This window comes from Salvia miltiorrhiza, unplaced genomic scaffold (assembly GCF_028751815.1).
Source record: "Salvia miltiorrhiza cultivar Shanhuang (shh) unplaced genomic scaffold, IMPLAD_Smil_shh original_scaffold_305, whole genome shotgun sequence".
Taxonomy (NCBI): Eukaryota; Viridiplantae; Streptophyta; class Magnoliopsida; order Lamiales; family Lamiaceae; genus Salvia; species Salvia miltiorrhiza.
In genome coordinates, this window is record NW_026651524.1 from 555,071 (window position 1) to 578,035 (window position 22,965).

At 36.0% G+C, this 22,965-nt stretch overlaps 1 long non-coding RNA gene across 1 annotated transcript; it reads right to left on the reverse strand.

The window, feature by feature from the left end:
- Window positions 1–2,836: 2,836 nt before the first annotated feature.
- On the reverse strand, window positions 2,837–5,902 carry LOC131004013 (uncharacterized). Its single transcript, XR_009094879.1, has 3 exons — window positions 5,633–5,902; window positions 3,712–3,778; window positions 2,837–3,111 (listed from the first exon to the last, which is right to left on the reverse strand). It is a non-coding gene; the product is annotated as an uncharacterized LOC131004013 (long non-coding RNA).
- Between the last annotated feature and the right edge of the window lie 17,063 nt (window positions 5,903–22,965).

Here is a 22,965-nt window from a genome sequence, read left to right on the forward strand (position 1 = left end):
TGGCGTCGTTGCCATGGCTCCAGCCCGGCTGCGCTTTCGGTGGTCGAGAGCCGCCTCTGTGGCGGTGTCGACGGTGATGAGCTGTCGAGCGCAGCACAAAGACAAGCCCCAACAGCGCCACCCCACGACATATAGCACAGTAGCGGCTGTCGCCGTCCGACAGCTTGAACGAATGCCGGTCATGATGCAGCATCGCCGCCCAACGGCAATTTATACAACACCATGTACGTTTGTTTTCTTTTGAAACAAAATCCAATTTCATTTTGCAAAATCCAATTTCAAAATTTCTTTCAGCGTTCTTCGTTGCCCAGCAACATAGAAAATCAATCCCAATAATATGAATTATTCGATTCTAAATTCATACTTCAAAATCAGATTTCTAAAATCTAATTTCATTAACCCATAATTAATTAGAACACAATAGCAATTGTAAATCGAGCCCTGGGCTCTGATACCACTGTTGGTTATCCTAGACATCATCTAATGATACGCAGCGGAAATAACAGTCAAGGATTAGATCTAGATTTACAATTGATTCATGTGTAGAGATTACAAAAGTACACAAAAATTTGATGCGTCGTTTTACACCAAAAATATCCGGCAGTCAGCCGGTATGCCCACACTGCGCAGACAGCAGTAAGCAAAATCGTCTCCCAAGGGACTGGCGAGAATTTCTCCAATTAAAGTCTGCAAAGTAACCACGAAATTTTGAGAAGAAAATATGGAAATTACTAAACTTAAAATTAAATAAATAAAATCCGAATAAACCAATTTTTCCAATTAACCAAAAGATGAATAAAAATTCCAACAATTAATAAAAGAATTCCAGCAATCAATTAAGTCCACCCTAGCTCAATTATTCCGATCATGGATGCAAAAATAACTTTAAATTATGCAAACAAACCAGTTATAACCACCGAAGACGCTTCTGACGTGATCTTATTTCTCCTTAATTATTCGGTAACCAGGAAGACGCTTCACTAATTACTACCCTAATCGACTGACAACTGTAAGAGACGCTCTATAGGTTTAATGAGCCGATAGCATTAATATCTAGAGAAACCCGATTCAAAACCAATAAACTCTGACGCAGGATTATTGAATTAAGACTGCTTTTCCCTTGACCCTGATGTGTCAATTTACCACTAATCAAACCTAAACCACAATTACGGATGGCCGGTTCAATTGGCTATATAATTAATTCTAACCCAATAAATATTTGCAACTATCTAATGGATCAAAACAATTAATATCATTAAACATGGAGAATCGCAGATGCAAGCATAAAAATAAAGTATAAGAACAATTAGATCTCACAGAATAATTTCGCTAGTGCTTCCCTAATCAATGCCGGAATATAGAAATTTAGCTAGAACTCATAATAAAAATAAATCAAACAAAATAAATAATTAATTGCAAAGGAAAGATGAAGGAATAAAACTTGAATTGAGAACTCCAAATTTGCATCCACAATTTTGCTTCAAAGTTGCCGTCTGGAATATGTATGATATAAGCTGATGCCTAAAAGTCACTCCTTAATATATATATATAACTAATGAAATAGACCTAATTCTACTATGCAAAAAGTGGCGCATGGGCTAAACAAAACAAAAAGCTCATAACTTAAAATAAAAGAAAAGTGGCGAGGCCCACTAAATAAAAATCAGTCCAAATCAAACATGGTGGCCCAGCATGTCTTTCTTCTCGGCACTTTAGCCTTCAATCCATGCAATCAATTCACGCCCAGGCAGAATGGGCACACCGCACGGCAGACGTGCACAACTTCCTCTTCACTGGTTTCACGACTTCAAAACTCTTCTCAAAATCAATACTTTTCTCCAAAACCTATCAAATACCATAAAAATTCATATAAGACCATAATTCATATCCAAAGACGATATTTAACACGAATTAAACATAGAAACCACACCAAAATCCCCCAAATAAATGCGTATAAATACGCCCAATCAAATCCCCCCACACTTAAACAAAGCTCGCCCTCGAGCACCAAAAAGAACAAAACGACAGGGAAGGAACAAAAGAAGACTCAAAACAGCAAAAACAAAGCTTTGGCAACAATATGATAGATAATACTCAAAGTCTTGATCAAGATACAATCATTCACAAACCACTAACTATGCTCTTGCTCAGAAAATTATGCCATGTTCTTCATTCAAGTCAAAATTGTGCAAATTCAATCTTGTCTCACCAAGTTCACTCAATTTCTCTCAAAAGACAAATATGGACAGAATAGATTCACACAATTCACAACTTCATGCCTTCAAACACAGCTTGCCGTTATGTCACTATCTCCACCAAAATATGGAACCAATGCACAAATCAAAAGGTCTTGCACTTTGGTTGTAATGGGGCTATGGTACGTACAGGTGGGATAAAACAAGAAAAAGGGGATCAAAGAGGCTCAATATATGATTGAAAACATGCAACACACCAGACCTTCCATCAATAAAACTCTAGAGTAACTCCTCAACATATCCACAATCCTCAAAACGTATGCATTTTATTATAGAACTCTATTTTTCTTTTTTTCTTTTTTTCTTTTTATTTTTTTGTTTTCAATTTTTTTTTTTTAACAGCATATATATCCCATAGAATCAATGAACTATCTCTCAACACACTAAAATTATAGGAGTACTCATCTTCTCATCTCGTCATAATCTAGTGCATTCACATGTTTTCAAGGGACAAAAGCAGGCTAAATGTCACAGCCCGCCTTAACTAAGGATAGTTAAGCCGAGTGATCTACGACTAGGGATGGGGTTAAAGAATAAGGGAAAGAAAGGGGCATCATTTGAAACCGTAAATCTTACTTAACTTAAGAAAAATCATCGTATTTACTCATTAATACTCTTTTGAACAGTCTATGAAAGACAACATAAAACTTAATTAATATCATTAATCAAGTTATACATCATATGAAACCATTCTCTTAAGACTCAAAGTATGACATAACATACTATAACATCAACAACATCTTGCAGCGGAAAGTAGCTAGACATATGTATGAAGACATATTCTAGACAGGTTAACTATTTATTAACAACCCTGGAGACTCCGCTCATTGCAGCACCATCATCACATCAGCTCAACCTGCACATTTAGAAAACATATGCAGGGCTGAGTACAAAAGCACTCAGTGGGCACGTATGCCTAGGTATAAAAATACATGCTTTAAAACTGTAAATTATCATGCCATCATAAACAGTACAGCAAGGGAGTTTTTCGCTAAAAAGGCCCAAGCTTACTAAATTCATTTGTGATTCTTAAAGTTCGTCTGCAGACTAAGTTCTCTTGTAATCTATCATATCTGGAACTTTGTGCCGGAGAGGTGGCCACCTCTCACGAACACTTGACCGGCCAACCCGCTAGATGACTCACGGTCACTGGTGTACACTAGTCCTGGCAGGATAGCTATCAACTGCTCAGGACCCGAATTCGATTGCATCATTGGCAAAGCCAAAGCAGATAGATATCATACTAAAATTGAAACATTTTATGGCAAGACAATACTTGAATTAACTTTAACTCAAATATTTTATCATGAAATAACTTGCTTGAATGTAACATTTAAACTCATTTGATATATATGAAACTGAAATTAACAGTTAGATCATCTCATGCATTCATTCGTATAAGAGGCCCACGATACGTAGGGGATCTCTATATACGTATAGTAAAAGTAATGCCCACCTCGTTGTGTCTCTGTATCAATGAGTAACGTCACTCTCTCCCTCAAGTCGTTACTTCCCAAAAGGACCTTCATCGTTATGAAGAATTGGTGAGAAGTTATAAAAGAAACATCGATTAATAATCTAATCTCTTTTATGAAACATTAGTATCTCTAATGTTCATCTCTCTTGATTGTTAATCAATATAACAATTATTATCTCTCGTCATTACTCATTAATTATAACATCCTTATGTTATAATTAGCAGCGCTTCAATTAAAAGAAATATTTAACACATCGAAAAGTCCACTTTCTTAGCAGGTCTATTCGCTCTCATCTCGTCTAATTAACCGATTAGAAAGTTAAACTTTCCATTAGGCATGTATTTGAGTCACGGGTCAACAAGAATTGACTATGCTCAAATTCTAATTTCACTAAAAATTTCGGCATGACCTATTCATATATAATGTCAGCCACGAGATTTCAACGCGTGAATCTCACTACGTGAACTCGTCTCTCGACTCAAAACTTAACATCTTGACATCTTTTCAACGCAAACCAAACAATTCAAAATCATCAAAACTCTTTATCAGTAAACTATCATTTATACTCGACACCAATTGTTCGAGTGTCAGATACCAACATTTATGTGCGTTAATCATAACTCTCACAACTCACACCATTTAGTCACATCGTATCATCCATCAAAACAAATATAATCAAGTTGTTTTCTAGAAAGTTTTGCTGTTTTTGTGTCATCTTTAAAAATTCATAACAACCAACTCAATCATCATAAACTCTCATACCAATTGATCTCAAAAACTTCATGAAGTGTAGTTCACTCTAAAAATGGTAGTTAACCAAAAAGGTTAAAGGTTTTTTGGAGATATTGCTCTTTTAGTGCAGGCTGTCAAAGATTGACAGTTTCTGCCAATTTTGTTTAGGCCATTAGAAACCAAGGCAAACCTTAATAAAATTCCATCAAATTTAATCATCCAAAACTAAAGGTATCCTTGAAGATTTGGTTAAAATTTCACAAGAGAAAACGTTCATATGATCTGCCAAATAAACAATGAAACTCATACACTTTTACTGTTGGACAAATATGACAGCAGAACAGGGCATTTTTGAAATAATAAACTGCTCTGTTTCAGAGGTCATAAAAATCGAAATCTTATGTTTTTAGAAAAGTATTGAAGTCTAGTTTCGTTTAAAAAAAACGGTGATGCAAAATCCTTCATGGATTAATAGATATAAACGTTTTTGTGAAGTCTACCAATAGTTGACAGATTCTGTCAAGGATTTTTCAAAATATCTTTAAAATAGCAAACATCATCCAAAAGACATGAAATTTTGCAGCAACGAAATACACATATCATAGATAAACATACTAAAATTTCAGAGCCATCAAGCAATGAAAACTCATCGAAACATAAGCTTGAAACTGCTGTAAAATTTTGACAGAATTCCAGTTTTAATTTCGTTCAACAATTATCATCCATAAATTGTAAATCAATTAGCATGCTCATGTGATATCGTAGAACACATATACGCAATAATATTCATTATGTAACGTCCCAAACTTCACGAATTTAAATAATCATGCTCTAAAAACTTATACAATTTTCGTGCTTGGAAAAATACAAATTTAATATATATCGATCCTAGCATACCCCTAAGCACAAATATCAAGTCAAAACGATCAAACAAAAATCGAAAGACAAGCTAATATGTGAAAAACGGGGCTGCCCTCATGGGTTTCATAGCTACGGTTCGTTCCGTTCTTACTCCCTTCATTAAACATGCTCAACATCTACCCAAGAACAACATACTAAAATTTCACGACGATCCGACGTCATTTCAAAATAAAGTCGAGAATCGACGTTTTTCGACGTCGACGAAAATCGAAAAGAAAACCATCAAAACGTAGGTAGAGATCTTACCTACTTAGATACGTGATCGAAAAGATGATCGGCGCTCGTCTCGGTGCTCAAATCGGAGCTTGAAACCTCCGTCCAAGCTAAAAATGGTGTTTGGCGTGATAAGTAGGTGTTTTGGGTGTTGTGTGTGTGAGAGAGCAAAGATGATTGGAGTGTGTTGGCTGAATTCAGCCGTGAGTGAGGTAGATAAAGGGGTGTTGGGTGGTTTGGGGGGTGGTTTTGGTGGGGTAGCCTTAGATATTTAAGATATTAACCCGTTAGTCGTTAAATATCTCGTTTCGTCTCGTTTTAACGACTAATTACCCACATTCTTCGTTACTCACCCTCTTAACTCCTACCCACTTTCATTACACTCGTAATTTTATATAAATATAGAAAACGCAAGCTCGTTCTCGAAATTCTGATAAACGAGCTCGGTTCGTTTATCGAGAAATCCCGATTTACTATTCACTCGTCGTCCAAAAATAAAAACTTTCATTATTGGACTCGTATCGAAAAATTAAGAATATTTCTCGACGACGTGCACGTAAGATTTTGAAAGTCGACAAAAAGACGAAATAGCAGTATTTTACTATTTATCGTCAAAAAGTCAAAAATTTCAAAAACGTCTTAACGGACTCAGATCTCACTTCCGAGTTCACCGTTCTCATTCAAATAATTATCTCAAATTATTCAAATACTCAAACTCAATTACGGATATAAAATCACACATCATCCTCACATCATCAAAAGAACATCTCAACATCTTTAAAATATAATAACAAAACTTCATATAACTCCTCATCTCTATACAAAGTAATCAAACAAGGGATCTTATACCCTACTTACTCAAACTTAAGCAATTAAACACGTCATCAAAAGCCCGGGTATTACACTAAAACAGGCTAAGGCTCAATATATGTGAGTTTTCATCAAACAAAAAGGAGCAAATTAGGCACAAACGGGCTCACTAAGGGAATAGTGAAGTTTCGGATAATATGTTCAGGCCAAACAATGGTTATTCCTAAATGCCTTAATCATTTTCATGCATTAAATTCTCAAACTCAGTCTTGACTATGGCAACAAGGCAAACCAGAAATTCGGCATTGAAGTTCGAATCAATCACTCATCAAAGAAACAATTAGAGCTAGTCATGTGTGCTCATTAGGGCTCAATCCTCACAATTTAGTAGGTTTCAAGTAATTTTGATCAAATTTTGCACGTTTTTCTCATACAAGAACACCTACAAACATATGCATAATTCCATCACAAGAGCAACAGCCTATCATACCAAATCCAATATCCTAATCTTAACTCTTCACATCATCCATCATAAAAATTGCCAAAGGACTCGAAACTGACAAGAAAACCAACATAGCAACAAAGCAAAGACACACAAAACAAAGACACCCCCCCACACTTGGACAACACAATGTCCTCATTGTGTGAGAGTATGACAGACCAAAACAGAAACAACAGCAGACAACTAAAAGAAATAGAAGTTTCAAAAATGAAAAGCAAAAAAAGAGAGAAACTTCCCTGAACTGGTAGTACGAAACCGAAAATGGCGGCTGTTGTGGTGGAGCGACTCCGGTGGTGCGGAGTGGCGCGCCGGCGCCGGAAGAGGAGTGGACGGACGGAGCAGCGGTGGAATGGAGGGGGTGGTGTTTGGGGAAACCAAATTGAGGGAATTTTGACTTTAGTCAAAAATCCTAGTTCCAGAATTTGCACCTTGGCCCCCAACTTTTCAGAAACTGGAGGGCAACCCCCAAACCTGCGAAATTGACCAAAACACACCCCAAGTTTTTTTTTTTTTTAAATAGAAAAAAAACGAAAATAAACAAAACTACATTTTTCTTCTTTTTTATTATTTTTTATTATTTTTTTTATTTTTTTATTTTTATTTTTTTATTTTTTATTTTTTATTTTTTTTAAAAGAGAAAAAAAACGAAAATAAACAAAACAAGGGCAAGAAAAATCGGGTTGCCTCCCGATGAGCGCCTTTATTTAACGTCCCTGGCTGGACAGAAAAGAAGTTCAAAAATCCTTAGACAATGTTTGGAGACGTCAGGCTGAGCGCATTGAACGACTCCATCTCGACTCCAGCATAGTATGGCTTGAGTAATTGTCCATTAACCTTAAAACACTTTCGTGTTTCGAGGCTTTGGATTTCCACAGCTCCATGAGGACTCACACTAACAACTTCAAACGGGCCCAACCAACGAGATTTCAATTTTCCTGGCATAATCCTTAAGCGTGCGTTAAACAAGAGAACCTTTTGCCCAACTTCAAAGGATTTCCTTCGAATGTATTTGTCATGTAGAAATTTGGTTCGTTCCTTGTAACGACTTGCATGATCATACGCCTCCAATCGAATCTCCTCTAATTCTTGCAGTTGGAATTGCCTCTCTTTGCCAACGATTTTCTCATCTAAACAGAATTCCTTCACGGCCCAAAAAGCTTTATGCTCCATCTCAACAGGTAGATGACATTGCTTCCCAAAAATCAGCCGGTATGGAGACATACCAATCGGTGACTTGAAAGCAGTGCAGTATGCCCACACTGCATCGTCCAGTCTCAAACTCCAATCCTTTCGTCTCGGGTTGACTGTTTTCTCAAGGATGCTCTTGATTTCTCGGTTAGAAACTTCAGCCTGACCGTTGGATTGGGGATGATATGCCGTGGCAACTCGATGGTGGACTCCATATTTCTTGAAAAGTGCTTCCAAAGTGCGGTTGCAAAAATGAGTTCCTTGATCGCTAATGATGGCATGGGGCACTCCAAATCTGTTAAAAATATTAGCTTTAAGGAACCCTGCAACAACTTTAGAGTCATTAGTGCGGGTGGCCTTCACTTCCACCCACTTCGAAACATAATCAACAGCCAAAAGAATGTAAGAATTTCCAAAAGAACTAGGAAACGGCCCCATAAAATCCATTCCCCAAACGTCAAAGATTTCACAAACCAAAATAGGGACTTGAGGCATTTCATTGCGAGAAGAGATATTACCTGTTCTTTGGCACTTGTCACAATTTTTGCAGAAGTTGTAAGAATCCTTAAAAATAGTTTCCCAATAAAAACCACAATCAAGAATCTTACGTGCCGTTCTTTTGGGACCAAAGTGACCTCCACAAGCATGAGCATGGCAAAAATTCAAAATGGAATGAATCTCCTCATCAGGGATGCAACGTCGTATCACTTGATCCGCACAAGTCTTCCACAAATAAGGATCATCCCATATGAAGTATTTTGCTTGGCTCCTCAACTTATTCTTACGGGCTGTCTCCATTCCCTTAGGAAAAACTCCAGCAGTTAGAAAATTAACCAAATCAGCATACCAAGGAGTGTTACCGTCGATGTGCAGCAGCTGTTCGTCTGGAAAATCGTCTGGTATGGGCATACCATCCGACACAGTCTGCAGTCTGCTCAAATGGTCAGCTACCAAGTTCTCGGCTCCCTTTTTATCTTTAATCTCCAAGTCAAATTCCTGCAAAAGCAGAATCCAACGGATCAAGCGAGGCTTAGATTCTTTTTTAGAGAGCAAATACTTAAGAGCAGTATGGTCAGAATAAACAACAACTTTAGAGCCAATCAAATAAGATCTAAATTTTTCACAAGCAAAAACGATGGCTAAAAGCTCCTTCTCTGTGGTTGTGTAATTGCATTGAGCCGGGTTGAGAGTTTTGGAAGCATAGTAAATCACATGGCTCTCTTTCCCAACTTTCTGCCCTAGCACTGCTCCAACGGCGTAGTCGCTTGCATCGCACATGATTTCAAAAGGCTCTCCCCAAATTGGTGGCTGAATGATGGGGGCAGAAGTGAGTCTACTCTTCAACAAATCAAAGGCCTCCTTGCACTTGTCATCGAACACAAAAGACACATCTTGATGAAGCAACCTAGTGAGAGGTTGAGCAGTCTTTGCGAAGTCTTTAATGAAGCGCCTATAAAAACCTGCATGGCCTAAGAAAGCACGAATCTCTTTCACATTAGAAGGATAAGGTAACTTAACAATCAAATCAATTTTCGCCTTATCAACTTCTACTCCTCTTGCAGAAATCACATGCCCAAGAACAATCCCCTCTCTCACCATGAAATGATATTTCTCAAAGTTCAACACTAAATTAGTGTCGACACATCTCTGCAAAACTTGCTCAAGATTAGTCAAACAATGGTCAAAAGAGTCTCCATGCACAGTAAAATCATCCATGAAAATTTCTATGCAACTCTCAATCATGTCAGAAAATAGACTCATCATACAACGCTGAAAAGTACCAGGGGCATTACATAATCCAAACGGCATACGACGCCATGCAAAAGTGCCAAAAGGACAAGTGAAAGTGGTTTTCTCTTGATCTTCCTGAGCTACAAAAATTTGAAAATATCCACAGTAGCCATCAAGAAAACAAAAGAATTCCTTACCAGCCAATCGCTCAAGCATCTCATCAATGAAAGGTAATGGAAAATGATCCTTCCTAGTAGCATTATTCAACTTCCTAAAATCAATGCACATACGCCAACCAGTTTGCAACCTCATGGGAATCAACTCATTCTTCTCATTCTTAACCAATTGAAAACCAGACTTCTTAGGAACCACATGAACAGGACTGACCCATGTACTATCAGAAATCGGATAAATAATCCCTAGATCAAGCAATTTAAGAATTTCTTTAATCACAACTTCTTTCATGACAGGGTTCAATTTTCTTTGAGGATCCCTAGACGGCTTACTATTAGGCTCAAGTAAGATTCTATGCATGCAAGTAGAGGGACTAATACCTTTGATATCGGCTATAGTCCATCCAATGGCAGATTTATGCATCTTAAGAAGACTTACCAACCTTACCTCTTGTTCTGCACTGAGTTCATTGCTGATGATCACTGGCAGCGTGTCATCCTCTCCTAAAAACACATATTTCAGATGCTGGGGCAGTACCTTCAAGTCCAGCTTCGGTGGCTTCACAACAGAGGGTAAAATCGGTTCTGTGCTGGTCGGTATGGGCATCCTGCTCGACAGGTGCCGAACTGGAATTTCCTCCGTTGAGTACAGCTGCATGATAATCTCTCTAATGGCTTCATTCTCCTCAGTTTTGGAGTTCTCTTCAGTTAGGGAACTGAAAATAACATGCTCAAGCTCATCCTCCCTGAAATTCTCAACAAATTCCTCAACCAAATGGTCAATAACATCAATCATGAACACAGATTCAGGATCCTCAACATGCTTCATAGCCTCAAAAATATTAAATGTGACAACATCTCCATCAAATTCAAGGCTAAGCATTCCACTATCCACATCAATTTTTGCCTTAGCAGTTTTCATGAATGGTCTCCCTAAAAGAATCAAGGATTGCTTAGCAGAATCATCCATATCAACAATATAAAAATCCACAGGAAAAATCAAATCATTGACCTTGACAAGGACATCCTCAACAACACCTTCGGGATATGCAGTAGACCTATCAGCTAACTGAATGATAACACGAGTGTCTTTCAAAGGTCCTAATTGCAAATCCTTATACACAGAATAAGGCATGACATTTAAAGACGAAAGTCCCAGTAATGTGAATTGGGATATGCTGGAAGGTATTATTGATCAATTTGTCTCTGAGGATCAGAATGGGAAGCTCACGCATATACCTGATGATGAGGAGATTATGGCTGCGGTTTTTAGCTTGGATGCGAATAGCTCGCCAGGTTCGGATGGGTTTTCAGGGAAGTTTTTTCAGAGCTGTTGGACCATTATACGACTGGATATTCTTTCTGCGGTGCGTGCTTTCTTCCTTAATTCTTATCTGCCTGCAGGCTGCAATGCTAGCATCTTAATTTTGATCCCAAAAAAGGATGTGGTGGAGACGGTGGCTGATTTGAGACCTATCATTCTCTCAAATTTCTTCTTTAAAATTATTTCCAAAATCCTCGCTTCTAGATTGGGGGAAGTGGCGGCTGTTGGGGTGTCGCCAAACCAATTTGGGTTTATTGGAGGTCGTTCGATTCATGACTGCATCATGCTTGGCTCTGAAGGTTTTAGCTGCATGAATCGCACGGGCAAACGCTCGAATATGGCGTGCAAAGTGGATATTCGCAAAGCATTTGATACTATGCGCTGGGACTTTATTCTGAACGTGCTCAGGGTTAACGGTTTCCATGGAAAGTTCATTGAATGGATTTCCATTATCTTCAGTTCTGCCCGGATTTCCATTCTTTACAACGGGCAGTTGAGTGGCTACTTTGCTTGTTCCAGGGGAGTTAGGCAGGGTGATCCTCTCTCTCCTATTCTTTTTGGAATTGCTGAGGATGTTTTGAGTCACTTATTTCTCATTTGTGTGAATTCTCGTCACATTACTTCTATGGCTTTCAGCAGAAAGGCCTCTTTTCCTACTCATTTGCTTTATGCTGATGACATTTTGATTTTCTGTAAGGCGTCGATGAAAAACGCTCGCAAAATCAAAGAAATCTTGGATTTCTATGGTGATATTTCGGGACAAATTTGTAACCCTGCCAAGTCTCACGTTTTCTTCGGGAGGGGCGTTTCTTCCATGGTGAAGAATCGTGTGATTAGTGAGCTTGGCTTTGCGATGGGATCTTTGCCGGTTACCTATTTGGGAGTTCCGATTTTCTCTGGTCGCATGCGTGCTTCTTACTTGATTGGTATTTATGATAAGATTGTCAATAAGTTTTCAAGTTGGAAGGGGCTACACTTATCTATGGCTGGCAGAATTTGCTTGGTTCGTTCTGTGATTCAAAGTTCGGTAACGCACTCTATGATGATATATAGATGGCCTAAATCCCTCATCTATAAACTGGATAGGAAGTGCCGCAACTTTATTTGGTCGGGACATGTGGACAAAAAGCCTTCGTGCCCGGTGAGCTGGTCTAGGGTTTGCGCTTCTCGGTCGGAGGGTGGCCTCGGGGTTAGGTCTTTCTCGGCTATGAATAGAAGCTTCTTGATGAAGATGGCCTGGAAGCTTGTGCAAGGGCGAGACTTCGCCCCTTCGATCATGGCGACTCGCTACTTGTCGAATTTTGGCTATGCCAAGATGTTCTTGGCTTCTTCGCCATTCTGGACTGGCGTGAGGGAGCATGTCAAGTCCTTGGTGATGAATTCTTATTCCTATATTGGCACTGGAGAACACATTTATTTCTGGCATGACGAATGGCTGGGTTACAAGTTGGCGGACAAGCTTCATATTCCGCCTTTTATGAGAGACTTTCTGCAGCAAGCTGTGAGTGATTACTTCTATGATGGTGTTTGGCATTTCACTCCGGATTTTATTATTCAGTTTCCTGATATTGTGGTGGATATTCTGTTGCTTCCAATTGGGGAGGAGAGTGACACTCGCTTCTGGAAACCTTCTGTTAGTGGAGAGGTTTCGGCCTCTCTTGCCTATGTTTCGCAGTCTCCGCATTTTCCCAAAGTTCTTTGGGGAACTTGGATTTGGGAGCGTTTTATTCCTGACAGAAGATCTCTTATCACATGGCGGATTCTGCATTTGAAGATGCCGACTCTGGATGGTCTAATCAAAAGGGGCATGCATGGCCCCAACAGATGTGTGATGTGTGGGTTAGCTGAGGAGTCTATTGACCACTTGTTCTGGAATTGCAATGTTATTCGGCAGACTTGGGGGGGTTTTCTTTGATTGGTTTGCAAAGTCGCACATTCTGGACTGCTTGGATATTCATAGCATGTTGGCTGCTGCATGGAACACGGATTTCAGTCCGTTGGTTCGGTCCTACTGGAAAGCTGGGGTCATTAATTTTATTTGGAAAATTTGGGATTCCCGCAATCAAGTGACTTTTAATGACGCCAGTTTCCACCCAAATTTGATTCTTGGGTTCCTGAAAGTTGCGTTTAAGGAGATGGATTCAAATTTCCCTAAGCTTGGGCGTTCTCATAACTCTTGGCAGGATTATTTGACGCTTAGGCGAATTGGGGTTTCGATGCGCGCTGTTCCGCCCCCTTTGATGATTGAGGTTCACTGGTGGCCACCGGCAGGGCAGTGGATAAAAGTAAATACGGACGGTTCGGCGCTCGGGAAACCTGGAAGCATTGCCGCGGGCGGTGTATTCCGTGATAACTGGGGTGCGGTTCGCGGTTGTTTTCACTTTAAAGGGGGTTCGGGGTTCGCTTTTGAAGCGGAGCTTTTCGCAATCATTCATGCTGTTCGAATTGCGAATTCTCGTGGGTGGCACTGGCTTTGGATTGAAGCAGACTCGTCTTATGTTGTCCAGCTTCTGCATTCTCGTTCTCTGAAAGTTCCTTGGCGTTTTCTACCGCTATGGAAACAGACTTTAAATTGGCTTTCAAATTTTCGACTTCAGATTTCGCATATTTTTAGAGAAGGAAATAGTGTGGCGGATATTATGGCTAATCATGCCCGGATCGAAGGGTGGTGGCCCTTTGCTATTGAGGATATTAAGATTGCGGTGTCTTTAGATATGGCTACTCATAGTCGCGTTCGTATGAAGAATTGATGACATGGGGCTGTTTATGAATGGTCTCTTGGAGTGGTTGATGCTCGGTTGGGGTGTTTTCGATCTTCGTTTGGTTGGGTTTACTCAGCGACGGCGTCTAACCGGCTAAGGTCCAACTATTTTTTATTTTTATTGGATGATGGCGACAACGTCTCACCGGCCATCATCTTTTTTGCTTTGCGAGTTCTTGTTTCGATTGTGACTAGTTTGAGCCGGGATTGTTTTGGGACGATGGTTAGGCCGGAGTTTCAGATACTTTCCTTTCCGCTCTTCTGGTCGTGGTCTTTGTCTTTTGACGAAAACTCTTTTTCCTTTTCTGGTTTTTCCCACGGGGTTTTCCATGAAAAGGTTTTTATGAGGCTCGGCCCTTAGTCTGCTTTTTTGTGCTTTCAAGGGTTCCTTTGTTCTTTTTTCTTTTTCCCATTTTTTATAAAATCGCATTTTAATAATTGATTAAGTCGTAGATTAATTTGATTTAGCCAAACCAAATATAAGGTGAGCTCAAAAACTCTTATTCAAAATCATAAGGGTGAAAATGGTATCTATCGATTTTGAAAGATAAAACTTAAAAAATACATATTCTTGTATAAAATATTTAAATTGTATTCCCTCCGTCCCTATCAGATTTGTCTCATTTCTTTTGGCCATGATTATTGAGGAAAATATAATTAATGTAGTAAAATTAAGTGTGAGGTCATATTGTTTGTAGTGTAAAATCATAATCAAATATAGAAACATGACAAGATCAATAGGACTTTTTTACCCTTATAAGTAATTGCATTTTACACTAATGCACGACATGTTCGATCTACATGATTGGTTGAGCATGTCGAGCAAAGTTTGTGATTCAAGTAATTTTGAATTTATTAAACGAAGGCAACTTTGTCATTTCAAACTTAAAATGGTAATTTTTATATTTTATTTTTTAGAATTTGTAAAAGCTACTATTAATTAACCCTTTAAATGAATACTTTCATTTTCCATTCATGAGCTCAAACCTAATTTTTATAACTTATTATATCAAATTTAAAAATATTTACTCTGTTTTACTTCTCAAATTGAGCTCAAAACCGGTCTCATTAATCATTAATTAGTCTTTGCGAACGTATCGAATAGTTTAGTTTAGCCGCAACAATCATTGTTAGAGTTGCATTGAATATATATATATATAAAAGTAAAATAAACTCTATCCTACGTGGCGGCATATAATCACTCTATTTCAATTTTTCTCAATTCTCATTCATTCTTATATTTTTCAATATCTCTAATCAATCTCCACCTCTAATCAAACTCCATCTATTAAAATATTTATAAAAATCAATAATATATAAATCTATAAAAATCAATCAATAGTATCACTTATATAATATATGTAAGTTATTCCAACGAATATAACATTAGTATGCATTTTTTGAGTTTCAAGTTGTACATATGTAAGTTACTCCAACGAATATAACATTAGTGTGCATTTTTTGAGTTTCAAGTTGTACAATTAATAACAATATAATGCTCCAACGAATTTTACATTAATATGCAGAATATATACATCAACTTATTCCAACGAATTTTAGATTCATATGCAGATCATATACCAAAATACTAATTAGTTAACATATGAGTTTCAATTACATATCCCAAGTTTAATTATTTTTTTTCAATAATCATTCATTCTTTTATTTTTAAAATTTTTAATTAATTTTCAATAAAAATAATTTATGAATATGTCTAAGATTTATAGTTTATAGTTTTGATTTACATATTACATTGTTCTAATGACTTTTTTTTAACGGATTTGCAGTTCACGGATGATCAGGATACTTAAAATAGGTGACTGTACTGCCGGTCAAAGTCTTGGTGATGGAGAATCTGTTGTGACATTATCAGAAGACATTCTTATACGTGATGCAACAAATCCTATTGCAGCTATAGTGGAAAACACATATCATGCATTTGACCTATAAATGTTTAAGAATAAAGCTATCTTGGCTCCCACCAATGAGATGGTTGATACGATAAATGATGACGTCATGTCTTTAATGTCTATCAAAGAAATGGTTTGCCTAAGTTAAAACACCATTCGCAGAGAAGATGGACAAGTGGACCTCGATGAACATATATTCTAGGATGAATATCTAAACACGATCAAGTGTTCATGATTGTCGAGTCATGAAATTAAGAGGGATGCATAATCATGCTTTTTAGAAATATTGATCCATCTAATGAGCTTTGCAATGACACTAGGCTAATAGTAACTAAACTTGGGGAACGTGTAATTGAAGGCAAATTCATTTCAGGAAAAAATGCGGGCAAATAGTTTCCTATAGCTGGAATGATTATGAGTCCATCAGATTTCACTAAATTTTCAATTCGGTTTTAGAGAAGACAATTCTCTGTGAGTGTTTGTTTTGCTATGAACATAAATAAAAATCAGGGACAATCTCTTTCAAATGTAGGATTATATCTACCGAAATCTGTTTTTAGTCATGGACAACCCTACGTGTCAAATTTAATAATTTATTCAAACTTGATAATTTAAGTCATTAATGACTTAATTTAATTTATTTATTTTTCTTATTTTTTCAGTTGTTGGTTCCACCTACATGTATCTAATTTAGGTACGTTTCAAATAATTGTTCCAATTTCTCTTTTAATATCTTGTGGGTTGAAACTATGCTTACATATAAATTTCATAAAGACATTTAAATTAGATCAATTTCAAATAAATATTACGGCCTTTTACTTTAAAATAATTTTATTAAATTCTCTATTTTAGTGAAAAGAAATTCATAAAACAAAAAATATAATATTAAATAATTTTATAAATTTATATTTTAATAGATCCCGTCGAAATTCGACGGGTCACTTACTAGTAGATTTGAATTTGATGAATGACTGCTGATGTGAAGTAGCAGCTATTTTATAAGGTGGATTATTGCAAAACACAACTTAACTCACTATTCTATCAACTAATTTCTTAATTGGTACTAACATATATGTTGTGATATTCTATGTTATTCTAATTGAAGAGACAGTCACAGTTCTCTTCTTTATTCTATCTCTGATTGAAAATTAAAGATGTACTCCCTCCTCTCAATTCAATAATTTTTTTCTTAAAATGAAAATTTAATACATAATAAATATCCCCACATAACTCATTATTTACAACAAAAATTATTATGATCCACACATATTTATCTCTTATTTTATTTAAAAAATAATATTTCCATTTCTCTCTCATATTCTTTGAACAAATAAAACTAAAAAAAAGTTACTTAATTTCTCTATCCTATTTTATTATAAACTACTCTATCCATCCACAGTCGATGTTCCCCACTTTTCTCGGTGCGAATTTTAAAAAAAAGTTAGATAAATGTGTTGTGAGTTGAATTTAGGTTTCACGTTAAAATGTGTGGTGGAAACTGGAAGTAGAGCTGGCAAAATCGACCCAGCCCGCCCGTGTTTAGGGCTGGGTTGGACTGTACAAAATATAGGCCCAAAAAAACCCGGGCCTAAAAAGCCCGCCCATTAAGCCCGTCGGGCCGACCGGGCTTTGGGGCTAAAAAGCCCGGGTTTTTCGGGCCAAAAAGCCCGCCCACCTCTTTTTTTTTTTTTTTAGTTATAGTTTAATAACTTTAATTTATTACTTCTTTTTCAATTTTCCTTAATTCTATTTCGGTATTTCCGTCTAGCGTCTACTGATAGTGATAACCATAGTTCATTCTCCTTGCTAAATATATATGTTTTATTTGAATATTTTGTTGTTTAGACTTGGAGTTTTATTTTTTAGTTTTCATTTATTTGTCGGACTATTTGAATTGAAAATCTATTCATGTTGAATTGTCGATTGTAGTAGACTACTAGGATTTTATATTACTATTTCGTCTATAATTATTATTTGGATTTATTTTAGTTTATTTAATTTTTTGTAAAAAAAACAAGATTTAGTGAAAAAAAATAATTGGGCGGGTTTGGCCCGACCGCCTGGTGGCCTGGTCGAGGCTGGGCCTGAAAAATGAAAGCCCGGTCAATTTCGGGCCGGGCCGGATCTCGAAAGCCCGCTGGGTCGGGCCAGGCCGGCCCGCCCGATTTGTCAGCTCTAACTGGAAGAGTGGAGTTTGAATCCCGCATTAAAGGTGTTATTGTGGGGTAATGTTTAATAATGTGTGGTGGAGGAGTGAAGTTTGAGTCTTACTATAGAAAATTGTATTGTCAGGTAGTGTTTAAAAATGGAAGGGGGAACATTTTCTGTGGACATACTAAAATGGCAAAAATGGAACATTGATTGTGGACGGGGGAGTATTTATTTCTTAACATCAATGTTTAGTGGACTATTGAATTGAGACGAATGGACTATATATGATTGAATATTTTTATTCTTAATAGTAGAATTTCTCCATTTTCACACTTTCAATAAGATATGAATCAAGTAAAACTAGTTTAAATGATAGAAATAATCAAGGGTCTTGAGACATCTCAATGTTTCAATTCATCTAAGTAAACAACATATTAGTTTTATTATTTTTTATCTATCAATGTTAATTCTTCAAAATAAATGCCTACTTACAATTTTCATCACTACTGCTGAATTGAAAATTTATTAAAATAAAAAACGAAAAAAGAAAAACTTAAGAACCCTTGAAAGCACAAAGAAACAGACTAATGGTCAAGCCTCATTAAAACCTCGTAAACCTAAAGGGAAAAATCTTAACGAAGAAAAAAAGTACTCGTCTAGAGAAAGCTGAGTTGAGGCTACTTGGAAAGTTCCGGCCTGATCATCACCCCCAAATAACCCGGCTCTCGCACACCAACACGAAACAACTTATTCTCTTCGCAATTCACGAATCAAAATGGATCGAGACTAGGGATGGCAGTGGATCTTGGACCCGGTCCAGATCCGTGGATCCAGATCCGTTTTTATGGATCTGGATCTCAATTTTTTGGACCCGACGGATCTGGATCTCAATTTTGAAAACGGATCTGGATCTGGATCTTGAAATTTTAGATCCGGATCCGGCCCAGATCCGACCCGTGGATCCGTTTTATTTTATATATATATTTTATATTTTATATTTAGTTTGCTAATAATATTAATTAAATTAAAAATAATAAATAAATTATATTCAAAAGAATAAAAACTAAAAGTAATTAGATAAAAGTATTTTGTGTTGTATTTTTCATGATGGAAATTAGATATTGTTGATTTTGTGAATTTTTTTTAATCTAATTTAAAAATAATAGATCCATGGATCTGGACCCGTGGACCCGCGGATCTGACGGATCTGGATCTGGATCCAAAATTTTCAGATTCACAGATCTGAATCTGGATCTGGTATATGAAAACGGATTTGGATCTAGTATTAGCCAAACCCGGTCCAGATCCGGCCCGTTGCCATCCCTAATCGAGACGATGGGTTTTAACTCAAAAATTGCACTCGAAAATGACTTATTCAATTGAAATTCGAGAATTGGTTAGATATGTCCGTCACTGGAAATCAGTAATTGGATCTTGATCCAAGATTCGGCTCCATCACTGAACAACTGAATCAAATTTCTATATATATAGCAAAGGTTATCTGGTGGCTTATAATCATAAAAGGTGTGCCAAATTTTTATTTCTAGTTACTCAAACGCAACGCTCAAAGATAACAGAATGATTAAGGAATCTATATCTATGCTATATTAAGAAGGAGTTTCCAATTTGAAATCAATTTCAAAATTGAGTGACAATTTTGTTATTATAATAAAATTGAAGGTTTATGTTTAAACTATATATTTTTCTTTTTATTTTCATTTTCTTTAACTTCTTATTTGTTGTTACATTTCTTTTCAAAATTATGATATTCGATTAATTATAAAATATTTAATATGCATATCAAATTAAAGATCACGATAAGAGCTTTAATATGATATATTTTATGAAAATATTTGATTTAAAATGTAACAATTAAATTTATTTAAATATTAAAGTTTTATAAATTTCTCTCTCTTCTCTCGTCTTTTTTGAATAAATATATTTTTAATTCTTTTTAATTAGTATTTTATTTTTAATTTTTTAACTTATTTTTTTGTTTTTCATAATATCAAAATTTTTAATTGTGAATTATTTTTTATTTTTTCAATATTCAATTCAAATATATTCAATTAAAATTATTTTTTTATTATATTTATAAGTATAATAATTGAATTATTATTAATATTATAAAAATATAAAAATTAAAAATAGTTTCCCATGCATTGCACATGATGCAAATGCTACTAATATATAGAAGAGGAGTTTTCTCCTTCCATTTTTCTCTCCATTTTTTATGTCTTCTCTCATTAATTTTTTTACCATTTTTTCTTTTTATAATTTTAATTCTTTTTTAAACATTATCAAATTTAATTTATAAAAAAATATTCAATGTGCATCTTAAGTTTAAGTTCGTCATAAGATATTTAATATGGTATAAAAATCATCAAAATGAATTTAAAACGAATAGGTTATTAAAATTTTACAACTTTTTATTTAATAATAATGTGTAATATTAATTTTCATTATCAAATAATTTGAAATAATTTAATAACTATAATTATCATTACACTTTATACATAATTGAAAATTACATTTTTAAATTCAAAATTTTATTGAGTAATTAGTATTTTATTTTTAAATCATATTTTGCTTTATTATATTTTGTTTCTCTATTTAGTATTTATATTTATTTATTTAAATATATCATTTAATTTTGATTTCACCGTGTATCGCACAGATGATCGTACTAGTTTTGTTGGAGGAGTTGAAAACGATTTATTTATATTTTAGTTTATGCCAGTTAATTTACCGGATTTAAGTTATGTATCCACATCAATATCAGATTTTAGGCGAAGAAACAATAACTCTTTGCATTGAAATTGTACGGTGTGGCCTAAGTTGGCAAATTGGCAATGAGAATTACGAAGTTCGATAAACTCACGAACGTATCAAATTATTTAATGTTTCATACTCCTTCCAATCCATTATGATAAAACTTCACAGGGGGAAGCAACACAAATTTTAAAACAAAGTTATTGAATATATTAACAATGATGAAAATGTATTGTAATTAATATTAAAAGTGCATATATTACTTTATAGGAGGAAGCAACACAAATTTTAAAACAAAGTTATTGAGTATATTAAGGATGATGAAAATGTATTGTAATTAATATTGAAAGTGGGTATATTGAAAAAATAATGAAAATATTCTACCCTTGATTTTGATGATCTTAAAACACTTAGATTTTCTTTTCTAGACTAAAATCCTTCTTAATTTAAGTGTTTGAGTTCTTTTTCTAGTTAGACTGAAGTGTGTCAAGGCCATGTACTGAAGACCGAAGACTGAAGGACTGAAGACCGAAAATCTGAAGAACAGATGAGCTGAAGATCTAAGGACTGAAGGCTGAAGACTGAAGTCCGAAGTCCAAATGAATCAAAACGGCTAAACCTTCTAAATGACTCTTACTGAAGTACCAGGGTTGGAGAAACACTAGTGTACGCCACAACAGTCAAAGCATTTACTGATACTGAAGTTAAGTATCAGATGGAAACCTCGGACTGATACTTCAATTTAAGTATGTTTCGCCCAGTTCAATCATAGCCACGTGGAAAGTAAGCTGTAGACTTCTAGTACAAGCTACAATTAATGCAAAAGATGATGCATTAATTTAATGCAGAGATATACAGAATCGTCCTTCAACATGCAGAGTTTCTATTTCCGTGTTACTTTGGTCTGTAACACCATCTCCTATGAAAGCAAGGATGATACCTTCTTTCAACTTAAGGAGATCGAAGCTGAGACCCTGAGCCAAATTTCAAATTTTGAGTCAAACGGTAGAAAATGTAGAAGAACCTCCTCCATGCAGATCTATTCTCCAGACGCTGCCTATAAATAGAGCTCAAAGATCAACCTCATTCTTCACCGATTCAAACGCATACGCTGAAGCTCTGCCAAAATCAAGTCTCAGCCATTACCTTGCAAAAAGCTTGACTCGAATAAGAGAATAACCCTTGTTGTAATTATCAGTCTACCTGATATACCTACATTCTCTTAGTGTGTCTAGGCAAATATTTCTTACATCCTTAGCCTAAAATTTGATTACTTAAAAGTTTGTTCTCAGTAATCTTAGTTGGAGATTCGAACCATTTTCTAAAGAGCGAAAAGAGAGTTTGAGTGAGAGTTCGAGACAAGTGTCTGGACTCTAGGTTGTTTAGCACCCGCAAGCTAAACAGATTGTTTTCTTAGCATTTGAAAGCTAAGAAGGAGAAGTCTAACCCAATGTGTTGGCACTGAAACGAGTGTTTCAATCGTAAGGTTTGTTGTGCACCTATAAGCACGAGCCGAATCGATTGTCAGTGTGATCTACTGACCGTGAACGTAGGAAAGTCTTTTCCGAACCACATAAAAATTCTCTGTGTTGTTTATTGCTTTCAATATTTCTTTTTTATTATCTGTACACAAACACTGTTTATATATACTGAAAGTGATAACTTAAAGGAGAAACCCTAAAACTGACAAGTTGATTCACTAAAGGCCATTTAGCAAAATCGTTTCCACTCAAGTGTTATCAGTCTAACTGACAAGTCTTATGACAGTCAGTAAGATTTCTAACACTTCTCTGATTTCGAAAACTGATAAGACTGATCCTTTATCTGAACTTCAGTTTGTTGATCAGCTTCTCAAACTGAAGTTACCCAACTGATTCATTATCAGTAGCAGTCTTAACCCTTTCTAAACTGATCTTGCTTTTACACTGATCAAACTCACATCAGTTTACACTCTTCAATATCAGTTTTGATACTGACTTCAGTTTTCAAAGTTGAAAAATAGCTTATTGGTGTATCCCCATACACCAATTCAGTGACCCTCCAG